The sequence below is a fragment of the Chrysemys picta genome, chromosome 2 (genome assembly GCF_011386835.1).
Source record: "Chrysemys picta bellii isolate R12L10 chromosome 2, ASM1138683v2, whole genome shotgun sequence".
Lineage (NCBI taxonomy): Eukaryota > Metazoa > Chordata > Testudines > Emydidae > Chrysemys > Chrysemys picta.
The window spans coordinates 1,744,039-1,765,144 of NC_088792.1; the positions used below are offsets into that span (position 1 = coordinate 1,744,039).

The 21,106-nt window shown below is 50.5% G+C and overlaps 1 protein-coding gene across 1 annotated transcript in view; it reads left to right on the plus strand.

Moving 5' to 3' along the window:
* The first annotated feature begins 317 nt into the window (after positions 1-317).
* The window catches only part of LOC122173213 (stonustoxin subunit alpha-like), a 56,026-nt gene continuing 35,237 nt past the window's right edge, over positions 318-21,106 (plus strand). The window contains exon 1 of the mRNA XM_065586516.1: positions 318-443. The gene's annotated coding sequence lies outside the window, so the exon portion shown is untranslated. The remainder of the gene's footprint in view (positions 444-21,106) is intronic.

The window sequence follows — 21,106 nt, forward strand, 5'->3', positions numbered from 1 at the left end:
GGTATGTGCTGTCATTGTATGGGAAGTTATGAAGTTTTGCTGTGTGTGTGTTACTGAAATGTGTTGTGAAGTTAGAAACACCTACAAGCAGCCTTTCAGGTGTAACAATGAGGAAGCCAGACACGCTGATGGCCCATTAAAGGGAATCCACACCCACAAGGACTGGCACAGGAGCAGTGTTCAACGGAGACTTCTCAGAGAGAGCACATAGCCAATGGCGACTGCTTGAGACACGTCACCAGCATAGAGGTGTCCAGCAAGCTGGAAGAAGATATAAAAGAGGAGATGTGACATCATGACTTGGTCTCACTCCCCCACAACTCAACACCTGGAAGGACGTCTGGTGGATAAAGGCTTTGGACGGGGGAGGGGATCCCAGGCTGGAAAGGAGGATTCCAACCTGTGTATTGAAGATCTGTGACCTGTTTGTTCCATTTATCAAGGTGAGAAACTCCTTGATTCAAATCCTGGCTAGTTTATAGAACTTTGTTTTTTGTCTCGATTTTAAAAAACTGTTTTATTTCTTAGGTAACCAATCTTGATCTGGACGCTTATTACTTATAATCACTTAAAATCTCTCTTTCAGAGGTAATAAATCTGTTTTATACTTTACCTAAACCAGTGTGGTTTGGTTGAGTGCTTGGGAAATCTGCTCAGGGTGCAAGTGCTGGTGCACGTCCATTTTCCTTCGTAGAAGTGGCAGACTGGATAATAAACGTACAGTGCTCAGGCTTCTGCCCAGGGCAAGACAGTACAGCTCTGGGGTCCTAGGCTGGGGAGCTGGGGGGGATTGGCTGGAGTCTCTCTATTGTTGGTTCATGAGTGGCTAGCGAAAGCATTCATTTAACTCAGCAGGGTGTGTCCCTGCATGTGAATGTCTCTGTAAGTGCAGGACATGCCAGAGGGTTGTAGCTTGTCACAGCATTACAGAGTGAGAGGTAGCCCAGACTGGTGGGACAGAGGGTTCAGCGGTGCCCCAGTTCCAGATTACACCCCGGGGAACCCATCACAGAGACCCTCCCATAGACTCCCCATCACAACTGCCCAGTGCCCAGCGCCTCCCACCCACAGACCCCTGTGCCCAGTGCCCCCGCACAGCTCCTCCACTGCCCAGCTCCCCCCCACAGCCCCAGTACCACAACTGCACAGCGCCCCACACAGACCCTGCCGCCCAATGACCTGACACACATAGACCTCCCCACCCCCCACCATACCCCCTATGCCCAGCACCCCAAAACCACACAAACCAGGGGTGTAGCCACAGGTGGGCCTGGGTGGGCCACAGCCCACCCACTTAGCATACAGGCCCACCCCCCAGTCCTGGCTCTGCTCCGGCCCCAGCTTGCCCCACTCCACCCACCCAGTGCTCCAACTGTGGAGTGGGGACAGGGCACGGGGGCTTGCAATCCTGCTCCGCCTGGTGCTCCTGCAGGCAGCGGGGGGCTTGCCCCGCTCTGCCTGCTGGCCCGGTGCTCCTGCCAGGGAGCGGGAGCGGAGTGCAGGGGCTTGTCCCGCTCTGCCTGCCCGCTGCTTCTGCTGGGGAATGGGGTCAGGGCGTGGGAGCTTGCTCCGCTCCGCCTGATGCTCCAGATGGGGAGTGGGGTCGGGGGGGCTTGCCCCGCTCCGCTCGCCTGGCACTCCAGCCAGGGACCTCGGTCAGGGCGCGGGAGCTTGCAATCCCTCCTGCCCTGACCTCACTCCCTGGCTGGAGCATCAAGTGGGGTGGGGGGAAGCAGGAAGAGGGCACCCTTTTTTGGGGCATCTCAGTTGGCTGGGGTCCTTGGGCACGCCCCTTTGGCCCAGTGGCTAATCTGCCACTGGGAGGAGGGCGAGCTTCAGGTGACACAGCGGTGGCAGAGGAATCCTGCCGCTTGGGGGGCCAGGCCTGGCGTGGGACAGGGATGGGAGCTGTTGCCGGTGGAGAGCGGTGTCTCCTCCCAGAGCTGGCTGTGTGCCTGGGGCCCAGGGGGGCTCCTTGCCAGATCATCCATCACCCCCGCAAGGCTGGCTGGGAGCCCCTGGCACAGCAAAGCCTGGGTGTTGGACTGCCCCGGGCGAGGGCCAAACCCAGCTGTATGGATGGGTTAGACGGGTCCTTCCCAATGTGGGCTAGATGCCATTGCACCATTGGTGCCATTGTAATCCCAGTACTGGCTGGCAGCACCAGGTACAGTGTGGTCTGTGTGTGTCTCTGAAGTCTGAGAAATCTGTGGTGTTGACAACGGTCTGGAAGTTTTAACGTGCTGTACAGAGTAAATGCAGATAACAGGCTAATGTCTCCCCAGCAGTGTCTCCAGCCAGGAGCCACAGATACCTGATGGTTAAAGGATAACTAGGGGGTGTGTCTTTATTTTTAAATACAACAATAAGGTTTTGTTAGATTCTCACTGAATATAGTTCCTTTAGTCACACATTATACTAGGGTTACCATTCGTCCGGATTCCCCCGGACATGTCCGGCTTTTTTCAGTTAAAAATAGCGTCCGGGGGGAATTTGTCAATGTCCAGTCTTCCCCCCTCTGCCCCCCCCCCCAAATGCAGAGCGTGCGGGGCTTACAGGGCAGCCAGCCGGATGGTGCCACTCGCACGGGGCTCCGGCAGCCAGAGCCCTTCCTCCGCTTCCCCCTCCTCGCCCCTGCAACTTGACATCACTCCCCTCCTCTCCCTCCCTCCCCCCCCCCGCATTCGCAGATCGGGGCCGTTCGCCTCGGCCTCCGGCAGTCTGGAGCTCCGACCCTGCTCCCCTCCCCCGCTGTCGAGCGCGCTGCTCTGCAGCACAGTAAGGGGGCCGGGGGCCAGAGAAGCGGCAGGGAGGTTCTGGGAGGGGGGGGGTAGTCAAGAGACAGGGGGAGGGTTGGATGGGTCAGGAGTTCGGGGGGGGCTGTCTGGGGGCTGGGGGTGTAAGGTTTTGGGCAGTCAGAGTACAGGTGGGGGGGTCCCAGGAGGGGGCAGTCAGGGGACAAGGAGCAGGGGGGGTTGGGAGTTCAGGGGGGGGGCTGTCAGGGGGCAGGAGTGGGGAGAGGGATCGGAGCAGTCAGGGGACAGGGAGCAGAGGGGTTTAGATGGGTCAGGAGTTCTGGGGGGGGCTGTCAGGGGGTGGGGAGTGGTTGGATGGGGCGTGGGAGTCCCAGGGGTCTGTCTGGGGGTGGGGGTGTGGATAAGGGTTGGGGCAGTCAGGGGACAGGTAGGGGGTAGAGTCCTAGGGGGGCAGTTAGGATGTGGGGAAGGTCTCAGGAGGGGGCAGTCAGGGGACAAGGCGTGGGGGGGAGGGTTGGGAGTTCTGAGGGGGCAGGAAGTGGGAGGGAGTTGAAGGGGCAGGGGCAGGACAGGGGCGGGGCTAGGGCGGGGCTCCTCCCATCCTCTTTTTTGATTGTTGAAATATGGTAACCCTACCTTATACAGAATGAACCCTGGCTGAGAGCAGCTTCTGTCAATGCGAAGGCCAGAAGGAAAGGCAAAGTACGGTCTGGAAAGTAGGGTGACCAGATGTCCCGATTTTATAGGGACAGTCCCAATTTTTGGGTCTTTTTCTTATATAGGCTCCTATTACCCCCCATCCCCGTCCTGATTTTTCACACTTGCTGTCTGGTCACCCTGCTGGAAAGTCCTCACATGGGCATGTCCTTTGGAAATGCTGCCCACTCTTTTCCTACTGCGCTCAGCTCACGTACCTAAAGCAGAGCTCAGACGTCTGCCGGAAGCGCTACATCTCCGGGATGTAAGGGGGCTGTGACCTGGAGCGGTGTGTGTGGAGCTAGAGCTGTGTGGTGTCTAGGGGCTGGCTGTGTAAGCTGAGAGTGGGGTCTCCCTCAGGGCTTCTGCCAGGCCGGGAGAGAGAAGGGGGATCAGAGCTCCCCGTCTTCTGGGCTGGGAGGTGCAGCTGTGGTGTCTCCCCAGGGCCGTGGATGCAGCCCCGACTCCCTCTGCTGGACGAAGCGCTGCAGCTGCCCGAGTCCAGGATTTTATGCAGGAAAGTCACCAAACCTAGGCCTGGCCTGAGAGGTTAAACGGCTGTGAAATGTGGCAGCAAGAGTTAAACACCAACGACGGCAGTTGGACATTTTTAAAACCAGCAGCTCTGAATAATGTGCATCCCTTCAAGAGAGCTGGCTGAGGTGCTCACTGGGCTCTTAATGTTGGTCTCCAGTGACTCTTGGAACACTGGGGAAGTTCCAGAAGACTGAAAAAAAGCTAATGTTTTATATATATATATAAAAAACATTAGCTTTTTTTCCAAATCAAATGCCTTACAGAAGCCTAAGTCGATTACATCATCACTATTACCTTTATCAACCAAACTTGTAATCTCATTAAAAAAAAAAAAGACAGCCAATTAGTTTGATAGGAGCTATTTTCTGTAAATCAATGTTGATTGGCATTAATTATATTACCCTCTTTTATTAATCAGGTCCCAGATCAAGCTATAATTATCTGGGTTGTACTGTGCTTCATTGACAATAAACCTGGCCGGGTACCTTTGCTATAAACCAAGTCTTGTGGTCTTACTGGGCAGTTTGATCGAGGTCTGCTGTGTTGGCTCTGTACGCAGAGCTGGGACAGCACACAGAAAGAACACACACACTCAGCCAACAAATAACTACATCCAGGGATTGGTTCTTGGCCTTAAAATACATAAAAATTATACCAATGACCTGGAAGAAAACAAAATCACTACTGGTAAAGTTTGCAAATGACACAGATTGGGTGAGCTGTAGATAATGGAGAGGACAGATCAAAGATACAGAGCAATCTAGATTGCTTGGTAAACTCAGCACAAGCAAACAGGATGCCCTTTCATCCAGCCAAATGTAAATGTAGACATCTGGGAACAAAGAATGCAGGCCATACTTCCAGGAGGGGTGCTATCCTGGGAAGGGGTGATTCTGAAAAAGATTTGGGGGTCGTGGTCTTATGCTTATAAGAATCACATAGAATCTTTTTCAAGGGGATAAGGCAATACGCCATGTTTATTGAGAGTACAATTTAAGCAATAAAATCAGCATATGCTTACACACACACACACACACACACACCAAAAGGTTCTGCAGTTGGATCTTATAGTTACCAGTCCTTAGTGTTGCTCAGTCAGTTCCAGCGGCCAGCTGAAACTGCACACGAGGGAGGGGAGCTGAGTCTCTGTCAAACGTGTCCGAAGCTCCGATGTTGATGCAGAATGAGCCCAAAGTCCCATGGCAATACACCCTTCTTTTATAGTGATAAGTTCCCATAGAAGTCTCTGGACCTCGCTGTGTCACACCGGAGCTGTTAATCATGAGATAGTCAAGTTTGCTCTTAATCAGCATTATTTTGAGTTGTTACCGGAAGGATCCGCAGCTGTTTCTTATCTCGTCCCTCTGGCTCAACTCCTTATCTCGTCCTTGGGGTTTATACCTTTGCTTTAGGGTTGTCAATCTGCCATCTGGGTAGTTCTGATAATAAAGTTGGTGCCCCTCAACTCCTCCACTCTCGACCATCCGGCCCATCATCACTGGGTGCCTCCTGTCTCTTCTCTGTTAACCAGTATGCCATATGTTCTTCACTCACACACCAAACAGTAAATGATTTCAAAGGCAAGAATTACAGCCATAAAACTTCTATCCTTCTAAGAACAATCATTAACACAATCAGCAAAGAATAAACCCAGAACAAGTTCTTCTTACTAATTCAAAGCTAGGAAAACAGAGTGCAAAGCAAAATGGAGTACAACATATTTGAGACAATGTCTCCCCATTAGCCTACAGTGGTGGACAATCAGCTGAACCTGAGCTCCCAGTGTGACGCTGTGGCCAAAAGGGCAAATGTGATCCTCGGACAGGGGAATATCAATATCTCCAATATCAGGTAGGAGTAAGGATCATTTGACTCTGTATTTGGCATTGGTGCGATCACTACAGGAATAGCGACCAGTTCTGGTGCCCACAATTCAAGAAGGATGTTGATAAATTGGAGAGGGGTCAGAGAAGAGCCATGAGAACAACTAAAGGATTAAAAAACCTGCCTCAGAGTGATAGACTCCAAGAGCTCAACAAAGAGAAGGTTAAGGGGTGACTTCTACACTCTATATGTACCTATGTGGGGAACAAATATTTGATTATCATCTCTTCATTCTAGCAGACAAGGTATAATAAGATCCAATGGCTGAAGGTTGAAGCTAGACTGGAAACAAGGCACATGTTTAACAGTGAGGGCAGTTAACCAGTGGAACAATTTACCCAGGGTTGCGGTGCATTCTCTGTCACTGTCAGTTTTAAATCAAGATGGGATGTTTTTTCTAAAAGCTCTGCTCTAGTTCAAACCCGAATTAATTTCTCGGCCTGTGTTATACAGGAGGTCAGACTAGATGATCACAAATGGTCTCATGTGGTTTTAGAATCTATGACTATAAGCAGCTCTTGTTACAAGAGAAATTGACTTGACAACACCATAGCCATTTTGTGCACTCAGCCGCCATTAACTGGAAGCGAGAACACCATGTAGTCAGGAATAATTTGAGCTTCGTATAAGCATACAAAATAGCTGCAGCTGCAGTTTTATGTTGTGCGTGCCATCTGTCGCCATTTCCCCCCCCACACTGTGAGTTAAGGGGTACATTTGACAAAATGTCAGCTCCTAAGAAAGCAAAGTTAGATGTCCGTTCATTTCAGACGCTTGGATTTATTCAAAAGAAGGACCGTGCTGTTTGTGCTTTCTGTTGTGAAAGTGTTGTCGCACATCAAGTGTTCAACGACATTTTGAAACGAAGCACAAGAAAACCTTTCTTGACGAAGCAGAGAAGACTGAATTGATCAAAAAGGCAGTAGCAGTCTATGAGAAGCAAAGCAGTGTTTTTAAATGCTTAGGTGTAAGTAACAATCAAGCTACAGAAGGAAGTTACAAGATTGCACAGTGCATTGCAAAAAACGGAAAGCCGTTTACAGATGGGGAATATATAAAATACATTTTTCTCAGCAGTTTGGAGGTTTTGTTCAATGATTTGCCAAATAAAGATACGATCCTATCTAGAATAAAAGAACTGCCTCTCTCTGCCAGAACAGTTGAGAGACGCATAAGCAAAATGGCAGAAAACATTAACGAAAAGCTGACGACTGCATTAAAAGACACAGCAGTGTTTAGTGTTGCAGTTGATGAGTGCGTGGATATAAATGACGTTCCATGTTTGGCAGCTGTTGCAAGATATTGTGCTTCCGATGAAATCCAAGAGGAACTTTGTTGCCTAAAACCCCTGCATGGCACAACAAAGGGGGAAGATATACTGGAAAGTTTTGTAAACCATTTTGAAGAACGAGGAGTTGACATCAGAAAAATATTTTGTGTGACAACAGATGGTGCTCCTGCCATGGTCGGAAAACAGAAGGGATTTGTCAAGTTACTTGAAGATCAAATTGGCTGCCCGACAGTCAAATTTCACTGTATCATCCATCAAGAAAAGCTGTGTGCTAAAATTTCTAGTTCAGAGCTTAATAATGTGATGAATACAGTGGTGCGAATTGTGAATTTCCTTGTTGCTCGATCTGCTTTGACTCACAGACAGTTTCAAGCACTGCTAGAAGAGATGGACAGTGCTTATAACGACATTCCACTTCACAGCAACATTCGGTGGCTAAGTCGTGGCACGGTTTTGGTGCACTTTGTAAACTGTTTTCATGCAATCAAGGCCTTTTTGTCAGAAAAAGGACAAAACTACCCCGAACTGGATGATGACAAATGGCTGTGTAAGCTGATGTTTCTAACTGACATCACCGCTCACCTAAACAAACTCAACCTCTGTCTCCAGGGTGCAGGGCAAACGGTTCCGAATCTTTATGAAGCCTGGAAGGCATTTGTTGTAAAACTAGCAGTTTTTTCTCGGGATATTCAAACTTCTACTTTCCGCTACTTCCAACACATAAAAGAGCTATCGACACGTTGCACTGTCAGTGTCGATGAGATTGAAATGTACATGCAAGAACTGGAATCAGAATTTTCTGACAGATTTCAAGATTTCCAGCGATTTGGCCCAATGCTTTCTTTTCTAATTAAACCTAAAAAGTTCAATGAAAGCGACTTGAATTTGTCTGTATTTCAGTGGATGGGTGTTGAAGATTTCGAAATGCAACTCATTCAGTTAAAAAGCTCAGAATTGTGGGCATCAAAGTTTGTGGATCTGCGGAGTGCACTTGAAGCTACTGAGAGAGATCATGGGGCCTCTATTCTGACCTGCTGGACGTCCCTGCCAGTGAAATGGAACTGTTTGAAGAAAATTACATTTGCAATGCTTTCAGCATTTGGATCCACGTACCTGTGTGAACAGGTATTTTCACACCTGTATCCAAATCCAGGCCAGACATTGGAAAACTCAGCAAGGAAAAGCGAGGGCAAGGATCACACTAAACTGATAAGATCTGCATTTTAATTGAATTTTAAATGAAGCTTCTTAAACATTTTAAAAACCTTATTTACTTTACATGCAACAATAGTTTAGTTCTATATTATAGACACAGAGAGAAACCGTCTAAAAATGTTCAAATGTATGACTGGCACATGAAACCTTAAATTACAGTGAATAAATGAAGACTTGGCACACCACTTCTGAAAGGTTGCCGACCCCAATCTAGAGACTGTGGGCTAAGTCCAAAAAAGGGACACAGGCATGTCAGTGCTCAGCGTAGAATCCTGTACCCTGTGGGTGCTTTGCCACCCAGTGGAATTCACAGCCCTGAGTCACACTTGTACACAATGCATGGGTAGATTTAGATGCCTAAGAATGGGAAGCATAGAAGCCAGTGTGATTGGCAGGGGAGCCACATAAGATGACCAGTAGCAGAGACCAAGGAGGGGTGTGTGGCCTAAGTCCCACCCATCAAAGGAAATTGTGCACCTATCTTTGCTAAGAATCCTCTGTGATGCACCCTGTCCTGTAGTGAAGGACCTGGACCTGGAGCTCTGTGTAGCCTGAAAGCTTGTCTCTTTCACCAAAAGAAGTTGGTCCAATAAAAGATGTTGCCTCACCCACCGGGTCACTAAGCTGTTCTGTGCAAGTAATGCTAAAGGAAGAGGTTTCTCCCTTATAACAGTTAGCCCAGTGACTAGGGCGTTTGCCTAAAACATGGGAGATACAAGTTCAAATCCCTTCACCACATCAGACATATTGGGAATTGAACTTGGATCTCCCAGGAGTGTGCCCAAGTCTCTGGGCTACAGGGGCATTTTGTGTCAGCTCTCAAATTTCTCCTGTTGAAGCTGTTCCACTGTGTATAAATAATTACATGGTCACTGGGCCATAGAACAGAATGACTATTGTTTGGTGGTTTGGGCACTCAGGTAGGATATAGAGTGAAAGGGTGTCTTTCAAAGAGTCTAAGCTTACTAAAAGAAAAACTAAAACCAAATTATCAAAACTGATAAGTGGAAGAATCAATTAGATGGAATTAAATAATTATTTCCCAGATGATTGTTCAGGGAAAACAAAAATCAAGATAGCATAATGGTTAATTATTATATCATGAGACTAATCCCAGGAGGTGATCCCACATGCTATTCTCATGCATTTAGGGACACCACCACAAGTCAACTTAATTTTAAAATGAAAGTTGTTTATTAAAATTTGCAAGGAAAGAAAATGAAAATGAAAAGAAAGCACAATTATGCAAACACTAAAGAGCAGGTAAATAGTTATGCAACATAAAAGGTAAATAAGTGAGTGTTACAGTGCATTGATTAGGCAAAAGAAGTCATACTAAAATTGAGTATAAATTCTAGGGCTATCGCAGAGGTCAAAGTAACATAGAAATGAGAAACTAGTGTCAAAGGAAATAAAAAACTCAACAATAGCCACTGTTAAACACAGAGTTATTCCATTAGTCATTTGTGACACAATATCACTGAAGAATCAGTGGAGAGAGTGCAGGACTTGATTGAGGTGGCAACCAGACATGCCAAACCTGCGGAAAAAATGCAGAAATTGGGCTTGTTTTTGGCTTAATTGGCTTGTGAGTTACTTGTTGGCTAGTTTTTGGCTTGTAGCTTGTTGCTTCTTTTTTTTGATTGGCTCCTAGCAAGCAGGGGCAAGGGTGGGGGGCAAGCAGGGGAAAGAGGGGAGAGAGTCAGGGGTGCACAGCCGGCCCACCACAGCCCCAGGCTGCACGCCGGGGGGATCTAGTCACATAGAGTGTCGGGGTTCTTAGGGATTGGCTGGTTTGGGCCTTGTTTTGAAATGGGGTTTGCTTGATTTTTGGCTTATTGTGAAAGTCGGGGTGTTTGTTTACCGCATGAAAATTGGCAACTGTGGCGGCAACACTACAAATGCAACTCAACCACCATTCTTAAAGGAACAGTACTATATGGGAAAATATAGATTCTCATGAGGTAACTGAGTCACAAAATGAATGCATGCAAATTCATTTCACAACACAAGTTTCTATGCACTACCGTAGTTGAGTTATACTAAAGTCTTTAAACCGAGTAGAGGAAGACCATAAAACAGGAAGGCAAAATGATCTTAGCTCCATTAAACCAACCAAGCTTTAAGGCCAAGTGATAACTCATTTGGAATGCTTTCAGGAAAACACTTTTAAAACTACAAAAAGAACAGGAGTACTTGTGGCACCTTAGAGACTAACAAATTTATTAGAGCATAAGCTTTCGTGGGCTATTGCCCACTTCTTCAGATGCATCCGAAAGCTTATGCTCTAATAAATTTGTTAGTCTCTAAGGTGCCACAAGTACTCCTGTTCTTCTTTTTGCGGATACAGACTAACACGGCTGCTTTTAAAACTGATTGCGAGACTCAAGATAACACATTTTCAAATTGTGACCACCATAACCTCAATGCTAATGTTTAATACACACCCATGCTTAATTATTGTTACAATAACCATTTTCAAGGGATGTTTTAATAGCAAAATATAACAGCTTCGATAGCATAGAGATTGTGCTGGGTTCACTGGGAGATGTTGAAAGGTGTGGAAGCCATTGCTACTGTCCAGTGTAGCAGTGTCAAGTTAAGGCTTCAGGCGAGCAAGGTGCGGGTGCTTAAAAGGCCAGGCCCAGTGAGTTAATCTAGAGGAAGAGGGTGTCTATGAAAAGTTTTAGGGGAGGCACAGATAAAAGTCTAGTGCAAATTCCAGAAGTTGAAAATGCAGAAGGAGTATAGAAATGTAACTCACGCTCAGAGCTTGGGTTAGACAAAGAAATTTTAGTCAGAGCCTGAGGTTCCTCTTGAAGTAGAAGGCAAACAGCATTTGATTGGTAAAATTTCACTCTGTCTCTTTGGAATGAGTTCTGCTAGTGTGGAACAGGGTAATCAGGATCAGTCTAGAAAGAGGTGTTTCAGGATTGGAACACATACACAGGGAATCAAATGTTGAAGTGATGTGAAAATTATGAGAGGTTATTCTTGTCTCTCTCGTCACTCACAGCATGAGCAGCAGGTTGTAAACAGGAAGGGTGAAATGGAGATTACCTGTCACTTGTTCACACACACACACACACACACACACACACACACAGGCAAGAGCAGTGGCAAAGAAGATATGAGGGGTGATACCAGACACCTCTGTGTTCTTGGGGAATCAGGGTACAGTATCCAGCCTGACTCATGAAAGACATCCCTGCCCCAGCCTGTGCTTAAACGAAAACCCATCAGAGGGGAAAAAAACTTGCAGAGAGCAGTGAAGGGCGTTGGGAGACACACCTAGACCACCCCTGACAAGGGTGACAAGATTAAGACATCCCCATTAGCATACAGAATGGAGAGCAGAGACAACTCCCCTCACCTCATCTGCATGAAAGATGGGACAGGGAGACATCTCAATTTGCATACAGAATGGAGAACAGAGAACTGCACTGAACTCTGGGACCAGAAAAAGCAGGGAAGCACTGCATCATGGGAATCTCTGCTCCAGCTGCTAATGAACCTAGGTCTGCACACGCTTGGCTCAGCAATTATCAGACCAATTCTATTAATGAATCCTTGGTTGATATCCAAATACTGAAGCAGCCTAGTTGCATTGTGAGCTCCCTGGAAGAAAACACCACCCAGAGCCAAGAGGGATCAGCTCCTATTGTCTAGTCTAAAGAAAACCCTTGAGTCATCAGCTTACCTAGAAACAAATCTAGTGTTCTCCCTTCAACCATTGTATTTTCTCTACAAAAATCCCTACTCACCCTCTAGTCAGGGTTCTGATGCTTAGATCCAAACTATGCATCAGTTCCACTGGAACTCCATCTTCTCCTGACTGATCGTGCCGGGGGCTCTGCTCGTCTCCAGCACTCAGGACCCGGAGCTACCACCATCATCTGGGAACTCCGACCAGTTCAAGCCTCATGGAGTGGGTGAGATCCCCTCTCTCTCTGTTTTCCTTTCTACCTTAGGTATTAACCTTTAATCATGTATGTTTGACAGTGCTGATTGACCCGGTCTGCTCAGACTTGCTGTGTGTGTGTGTGTTCATCCGGTTCTGGGGCTGGAGTAACCCAGCCCTGGGGAACCTAGGTCCTGCAGGATAGCTTCATTGGGAGGGGACTTGCAGAAGGGAGAAGTACAGCTCCGTCTGAGAACACAAGCGACACAAGCAGGACATGGATAGAATTACAGAATCTCCTCCCCCAGAAGAGTAACCCGAAAAAATGAGCATACCCCAAAGTAATGGGCACATCTGGTAACAGGGGAAATGGAGGTACAGAAAGTAGGCCTTTAATGCAGTTTAAACCTGAGTTCGTTTGAAAGGCAGAAGTCTAGTAATGCTCTAACACCCTTCTGTCCCCCGAAGGCACAATAACACAAGGCGCAGTTTAAAGCAGATAGCACATAGATTCATAGATTCTAGGACTGGAAGGGACCTCGAGAGGTCATCGAGTCCAGTCCCCTGCCCGCATGGCAGGACCAAATACTGTCTAGACCATCCCTGATAGACATTTATCTAACCTACTCTTAAATATCTCCAGAGATGGAGATTCCACAACCTCCCTAGGCAATTTATTCCAGTGTTTAACCACCCTGACAGTTAGGAACTTTTTCCTAATGTCCAACCTAGACCTCCCTTGCTGCACTTTAAGCCCATTGCTTCTTGTTCTATCCTTAGAGGCTAAGGTGAACAAGTTTTCTCCCTCCTCCTTATGACACCCTTTCAGATACTTGAAAACTGCTATCATGTCCCCTCTCAGTCTCCTCTTTTCCAAACTAAACAAACCCAATTCTTTCAGCCTTCCCGCATAGGTCATGTTCTCTAGACCTTTAATCATTCTTGTTGCTCTTCTCTGGACCCTCTCCAATTTCTCCACATCTTTTTGAAATGCGGTGCCCAGAACTGGACACAATACTCCAGCTGAGGCCTAACCAGAGCAGAGTAGAGCGGAAGAATGACTTCTCGTGTCTTGCTCACAACACACCTGTTAATACATCCCAGAATCATGTTTGCTTTTTTTGCAACAGCATCACACTGTTGACTCATATTTAGCTTGTGGTCCACTATAACCCCTAGATCCCTTTCTGCCGTACTCCTTCCTAGACAGTCTCTTCCCATTCTGTACGTGTGAAACTGATTTTTCCTTCCTAAGTGGAGCACTTTGCATTTGTCTTTGTTAAACTTCATCCTGTTTATCTCAGCCCATTTCTCCAATTTGTCCAGATCATTTTGAATTATGACCCTGTCCTCCAAAGCAGTTGCAATCCCTCCCAGTTTGGTATAAACTGCAAACTTAATAAGCGCACTTTCTATGCCAATATCTAAGTCGTTAATGAAGATATTGAACAGAGCCAGTCCCAAAACAGACCCCTGCGGAACCCCACTTGTTATACCTTTCCAGCAGAATTGGGAACCATTGATAACTACTCTCTGAGTACGGTTATCCAGCCAGTTATGCACCCACCTTATAGTAGCCCCATCTAAATTGTATTTGCCTAGTTTATCAATAAGAATATCATGCGAGACCGTATCAAATGCCTTACTAAAGTCTAGGTATACCACATCCACAGCTTCACCCTTATCCACAAGGCTCGTTATCCTATCAAAGAAAGCTATCAGATTGGTTTGACACAATTTGTCCTTCACAAATCCATGCTGGCTATTCCCTATCATCTTACCACCTTCCAAATGTTTGCAGATGATTTCCTTAATTACTTGCTCCATTATCTTCCCTGGCATAGAAGTTAAACTAAGTAGTCTGTAGTTTCCTGGGTTGTTTTTATTTCCCTTTTTATAGATGGGCACTATATTTGCCCTTTTCCAGTCTTCTGGAATCTCTCCCATCTCCCATGATTTTCCAAAGATAATAGCTAGAGGCTCAGATACCTCCTCTATTAGCTCCTTGAGTATTCTAGGATGCATTTCATCGGGCCCTGGTGACTTGCAGGCATTTAACTTTTCTAAGTGATTTTTAACTTGTTCTTTTTTTATTTTATCTGCTAAACCTACCCCCTTCCCATTAGCATTCACTATGTTAGGCATTCCTTCAGACTTCTCGGTGAAGACCGAAACAAAGGCCTTGGCTACACTTGTGAGTTACAGCGCTATATAGCCGCCCCCAGCACTGTAACTCACTCCCCGTCCACACTGGCAAGGCATTTGCAGCACTGTATCTCCGTGGTTGCAGCGCTGCATGTACTCCACGTCCCCGAGAGGAACAGCGAGTATTGCGCTGCCGCTGCAGAGCTGCGGCGCCAGTGTGGCCGCCCAATGCGCTGTGAATGGACCCCAGAATTATTCGGCAGTATCCCACAATGCCTGTTCTAGCCACTCTGGTCATCAGTTCAAACTCTACTGCCCTGGCCTCAGGTAACCAACCATGTGACCGACCCTTTACATTCCCCGGGAATTTTAAAAATCCCCTTCCTGTTTGCTCGGCCAGGCGTGGCGTGGAGTGCTATCAGCGAATCTTTCCAGGTGACCATGCCTCCACGCGCCAAGCGCGCCCCAGCATGGAGCAATGGCGAGTTGCTGGACCTCATCAGTGTTTGGGGGGAGGAAGCTGTCCAGTCCCAGCTGCACTCCAGCCGTAGGAATTACGATACCTTCGGGAAGGTATCAAAGGACATGATGGAAAGGGGCCATGACCGGGACACCCTGCAGTGCAGGATTAAAGTGAAGGAGCTGCGGAGTGCCTACCGCAAAGCCCGCGACGCAAACAGCCGCTCGGGTGCTCCCCCCGCGACCTGCCGATTCTACAAAGAGCTGGATGCGATACTTGGGGTTAACCCCACCTCCACTCCGAGCACCACCATGGACACTTCAGAGCCAGTGGGGCGGGGGAGGAGGAAGAGCAGGAGGAGGAGGAGGAGGAAAACGGGAGTGATGGTGGTGGGCCGGATGGAGACACCCCGGAATCCCTGGAGCCATGCAGCCAGGAGCTCTTCTCGAGACAGGAGGAAGATAGCCAGTCGCAGCGGCCGGTACTTGGTGGAGGACAAACAGAAGTGCAGGTTCCCGGTAAGCGGTTTTTTTTTCGGGAAGGAATTTTTTCGGTGCGGGCTCTTTGGGAGAGGAGGGTTAGGCATGCCTAGATGCGGAATAGTGCATTGATGTGGTTTATCACATCGCGGTAATCGGCCTCGATAATCTCTTCGAATGTCTCATCCAGAACATGTGCAATGCGCTTGGGCAGGTTTATTGGGAGAGCCACCGTGGTCCTTGTCCCAGCCAGGCTAACATGTCCGCGCCACTGTGCCGCGAGGGGCGGGGGACCATTGCTGCACACAGGCAAGTTGCATATGGGCCAGGGCGGAAGCCGCATTGCAGTAGAAGACCCTCCCTTGCTTCCCAGGTCACCCTCAGCAGCGAGATATCGTCCAGGACGAACTCCTGTGGAAAAGGTTGGGACAGTGTTCAGTGTAGGTGCCCCCTGAAGCTGTTGGCTCTCCCCAAGGTACAGAAACCCAGAGGACAGTGCAGCCCTGAAACAATCAGTCCCCATTACTCACCATTTTGAGGCTCCCGTGGGATATGTGTGCTCTGTTTCGGATGGGAAAATTATGCTATTGTGTAGACCCTGTGTGTTTTCTACTCCTTAAGTGCGGGGGGAATCATTACTCTGTCTGGTATAAACAATGCTGCCTCTGTTAAATGTTGCATTTTGCCTATACAGCTGCATCAACCTTAAGACCTCAGCTGTCCCTCTTATCGCCTCCTCAGAGACTGCAAAGACTCAGGAAGAGACTGCGAAAAAGCAAAGAAGACATGCTGCAAGAAGTGATGCGGCAATCTATTAAAGAGAATGAGAAAGCACAGAACTGGAGGGAGAGAGAAAGCAGGATCCGCCAGGAAAACGCAGTGCACCGGCGGCAAAGCACGGATCGGCTCATAAGCATCCTGGAGCGCCAAGCAGACGCTATCCAGGAGCTGGTAGCCGTGCAGAAAGAGGAGCAGTACCGCAAACGCCACCCCCCGCACAGCCCTTGTCCCAGAACTCTTTCCGTTGTGCCCCACTGTCACCTCCAACCCACTTTCCCCAACTTCCGTGTTCTTCACGCCACCCGCTGCCTCCAACACCAGTATCTTCTCCACCCAGCCCTGAAAACCACGACCCTTACCCTCTGCACTCAACCCCCATCACCATGCAGTATAGCTGCCCTGAAGTGCAGCACTCACTGCCCAGCACACCAGCCAGGACAGACGCGGATCTGTGATTGTACCGTTCCCCACTCCACCCCCTTGCCTTTTCTGATTCCCAAGCAGTTGTGTTTCTTTACAATAAATAAATTTTCTTTTCAATAAATGGATTCTTTGGCTTTGAAAACATTCTTTATTATTGCATAAAGTAAAAGACTCCTTAGCCCAGGAAATAAACAGGCACTGCAAGTCTGCTTGTCTGCTTAGCAAACACTGATTCCTAAAGATTGGAACTACTGCACTTCACTCCCATGCAGGGCACCAGATATCACTGCTGGTTTTCAGCCTCAAATTGCTCCCTCAAGGCATCCCTAATCCTTGCAGCCCCGCGCTGGGCCCCTGTAATAGCCCTGCTCTCTGGCTGTGCAAATTCAGCCTGCAGGTGTTGAACCTCGGAGGTCCATGCCTGAGTGAAGCTTTCACCCTTCCCTTCACAAATATTATGGAGGGCACAGCACGCAGATATAACCGCGGGGATGCTGCTTTCGGCCAAGTCCAGCTTCCCATACAGAGATCGCCAGCGGGCCTTTAAACGGCCAAAGGCACACTCCACAGTCATTCGGCACCGGCTCAGCCTGTAGTTGAACCGTTCCTTGCTGCTGTCGAGGCTCCCTGTGTAGGGTTTCATGAGCCACGGCATTAACGGGTAAGTGGGATCTCCAAGGATCACAATGGGCATTTCAACTTCCCCTACCGTGATCTTCCGCTCTGGGAAAAAAGTCCCATCCTGCAGCTTCCTGAACAGCCAAGTGTTCCGAAAGATGCTTGCGTCATGCACCTTTCCGAGCCAGCCTGCGTTAATGTCAATGAAACGCCCATGGTGATCCACAAGCGCCTGGAGAACCACAGAGAAATACCCCTTCCGATTAACGTACTCGGATGCTATGTGGGGTGGTGCCAGAATAGGAATGTGCATCCCATCTATCGCCCCTCCACAGTTAGAGAACCCCATTTGTGCAAAGCCATCCACTATTTCCTGCACATTACCCAGAGTCACGGTTCTTCTGAGTGGGATGTGATTTATGGCCTTGCAAACTTGCATCAACACGATTCCAACAGTCAACTTTCCCACTCCAAACTGGTTTGCGACCGACCGGTAGCTGTCTGGAGTTGCCAGCTTCCAGATTGCAATAGCCACCCGCTTCTCCACTGGCAGGGCAGCACTCAATCTCGTGTCCTTGCGCCGCAGGGTGGGGGCGAGCTCCTCACACAGTCCCATGAAAGTGGCTTTTCTCATCTGAAAGTTCTGCAGCCACTGCTCGTCATCCCACACTTCCATGACGATGTGATCCCACCACTCGGTGCTTGTTTCCCGAGCCCAAAAGCAGCGTTCCACGGTACTGAGCATGTCCATGAATGCCACAAGCAATTTCGTGTCGTACGCGTTACGCGGCTCGATAGCATCGTTGGACTCCTCACCCTCACTCTCACTGTCACTTTGGATCTTAAGGAATAGTTCGACAGCCAAACGTGACGTGCTGGCGAGACTCGTCAGCATACGCCTCAGCAGTTCGGGCTCCATTTCCCGCAGACAGATCGCGCTGCACAGAAACCGTTGAAAGATGGCGCCAAAGGTGGACGGAAACAAAGGGATTTCTGGGATGCGAAGCGATGCATCACGGGGCGTTGGGACAGGACCCAGAATGCCTTGCACCCACGTCCCCTTCCCACAACCCACGGCGCCAGAATGGGAAAAGGGGCTCTGTGGGATAGCTGCCCATAATGCACCGCTCCCAATGGCGCAGCAAATGCTGCAAATGTGGCCACGACAGTGCGCTGGGCGGCTGTCAGTGTGGACAGACTGCAGCGCTCTCCCTACTCAGCTGCACGGAGACAGGTTTAACTCACAGCGCTGTACGTCTGCAAGTGTAGCCAAGGCCTAAATGTTTCACACATGTGGATCCATTCCTACTCCCTGAAGCCAGGGCCAGCTCTAGGTTTTTTGCCACCCCCAGCAAAAGAAATTTTGGCTGCCCCCCACCCCAGCCCTGGGCACTCCCCCCCCCCAGTGTCCTCCCCCACCAGCACACCCTGCCGCCCCAGCCCTGGGCTCCCCCTCCCAAACGTGACCTCCTCGTTCACCACAGCAATCCCCGTTTACACTTGCAGTGGGATCAAACCGTTTCTCCTATTTTTATTTCACTTTAGTATAAATCTCGCCCCCCCATCCCCCGCAACCCCATCTGTAGTGCTCCAAATGCACGTGGAAGGCATAGAGACTAACCCTCAAACCTTGTACCCGGAAAGGGATGGGGATCTAGTAAAGATGGTTCAGGCAGAGGAGCGGGTGCGGGAGTGCTTGGGGGCTCTACACTGGCAGAGAAGCGGGGTGTGATGTACTCACGGAGGAGGGTGGAGGAGGAGAGGGATTATCAGGAGGGTTACGGGAGAAGAGGTGCAGGGGAAGGGGGTGCGGGAGGAGAGGGCTGGGGGAAGGTACAAGGGGAGCGGTGCGGATGAAGGGAGCATACAAGGGGAAGGGGTGTGGCGAAGGAGGGCTGGGTGGAGGTACAAGTGGAGGGGCTGTGAGCGGATGGGGGTACAAGGACTGAGAGGGGCAGGCGCTGACAGCTGCTTCCCCAGCCCCGTGCAGGCAGAGCCGAGAGGACAGACACTGACCCCCAGATGCCCGAGCTGCGGGGGTCCCCCGGCAGGGCAGTATCCCCCGCTGCCCCGCTCGGAGCCGGGCTCTGCCTCTCCCCGCCCAGGGCAGGCAGCGCGGGGCTGAGGGGGGGAGGTGCGTGGCGGACTGGGTCCAGAGTCAGGAGGGGGCGGCGGCAGTTCCCTGGCAGCTCGGGCTGCTCAGCCACTTGTCCTGACAGCTCGCGAGCCGGGATCCGCGCCCCCTGCCCAGCCCGTCAGCGCCCTGCACAGCCCCCTTGGGCGGGGAAACACCGCGCTGCCCTGGGGAGACTCAGAGCAGAGCAGCGGTGGCAGCAGGACCCCTCCTTGCTCCCTGCATCCCGGGCCACTCTTCCCTCCCTCCCCGGCTCCTCACGCACAGACTGCCCGGCCGCTGGAGAGCCAGAGCATCATCCCCCGGTCTGGAGCTCAGCCCCTCTTGCTGCCACAGCCGGGCTCAGCTCCGGCGATGATGCTCCGGCTCTCCAGCGGCCGCAGCCCGGGCTCAGCTCCGGGGGGTGACGCTCCGGGCTCAGCTCCGGGGGTGACGCTCCGGGCTCACCCCGGGGGATGACGCTCCGGGCTCAGCTCCGGGGGTGACGCTCCGGGCTCAGCTCCGGGGGTGACGCTCCAGGCTCAGCTCCGGAGATGACGCTCCGGGCTCAGCTCCGGCGATGATGCTCCGGCTCTCCAGCAGCCGCAGCCCGGGCTCAGCTCCGGGAATGATGCTCCGGGCTCAGCTCCGGGGGTGACGCTCCGGGCTCAGCTCCGGGGACGACGCTCCGGGCTCAGCTCCAGGGACGACGCTGCGGGCTCAGCTCCGGGGGGTGACGCTCCGGGCTCAGCTCCGGGGGTGACGCTCCGGGCTCAGCTCCGGGAATGATGCTTCGGGCTCAGCTCCGGGGGTGACGCTCCGGGCTCAGCTCCGGGGGATGACGCTCCGGGCTCAGCTCCGGGGGTGACGCTCCGGGCTCAGCTCCGGGGGATGACGCTCCGGGCTCAGCTCCGGGGGTGACGCTCCGGGCTCAGCTCCGGGGACGACGCTCCGGGCTCAGCTCCGGGGGTGACGCTCCGGGCTCAGCTCCGGGAATGATGCTTCGGGCTCAGCTACGGGGGTGACGCTCCGGGCTCAGCTCCGGGGGATGACGCTCCGGGCTCAGCTCCGGGGGTGACGCTCCGGGCTCAGCTCCGGGGGATGACGCTCCGGGCTCAGCTCCGGGGGATGACGCTCCGGCTCTCCAGCGGCCGGGCAGCCTGAACTGCATCCAGCCTGTGCGACTCCGGCTGCTGTGAGCGCCATCTAGCGACTGAATCCAGAACTGCAGCGTCAGTTCCAGCTCTGCCTGAAAGCCTCAGCTGACAGGGAACATCTTGGTTCAGGGCCGGCTCCGGCTTTTTGCGCCCCAAGCAAAAAAAAAAAAAAAGGGGGGGGGGAGGGGGCCGGAGTGCTGCCCCTTGGAAAGTGCCCCCCCAAGCACATGCTTGGGGCTCTGGTGCCTAGAGCCGGCCCTGGTCAGCGTGTGCAGTCTGTTTTGGTAACTGTTAATAAATAGCAACAGAGGGTCCTGTGGGACCTTTGAGACTAACAGAAGTACTGGGAGCATAAGCTTTCGTGGGTAAGAACCTCACTTCTTCAGATGCAAGTAATGGAAATCTCCAGAGGCAGGTATAAATCAGTGTGGAGATAACGAGGTTAGTTCAATCAGGGAGGGTGAGGTGCTCTGCTAGCAAGGGAGGAGAAACTGCTTCTGTAGTTGGCTAGCCATTCACAGCCTTTGTTTAATCCTGATCTGATGGTGTCAAATTTGCAAATGAACTGGAGCTCGGCAGTTTCTCTTTGGAGTCTGGTCCTGAAGTTTTTTTGCTGTAAGATGGCTACCTTTACATCTGCTATTGTGTGGC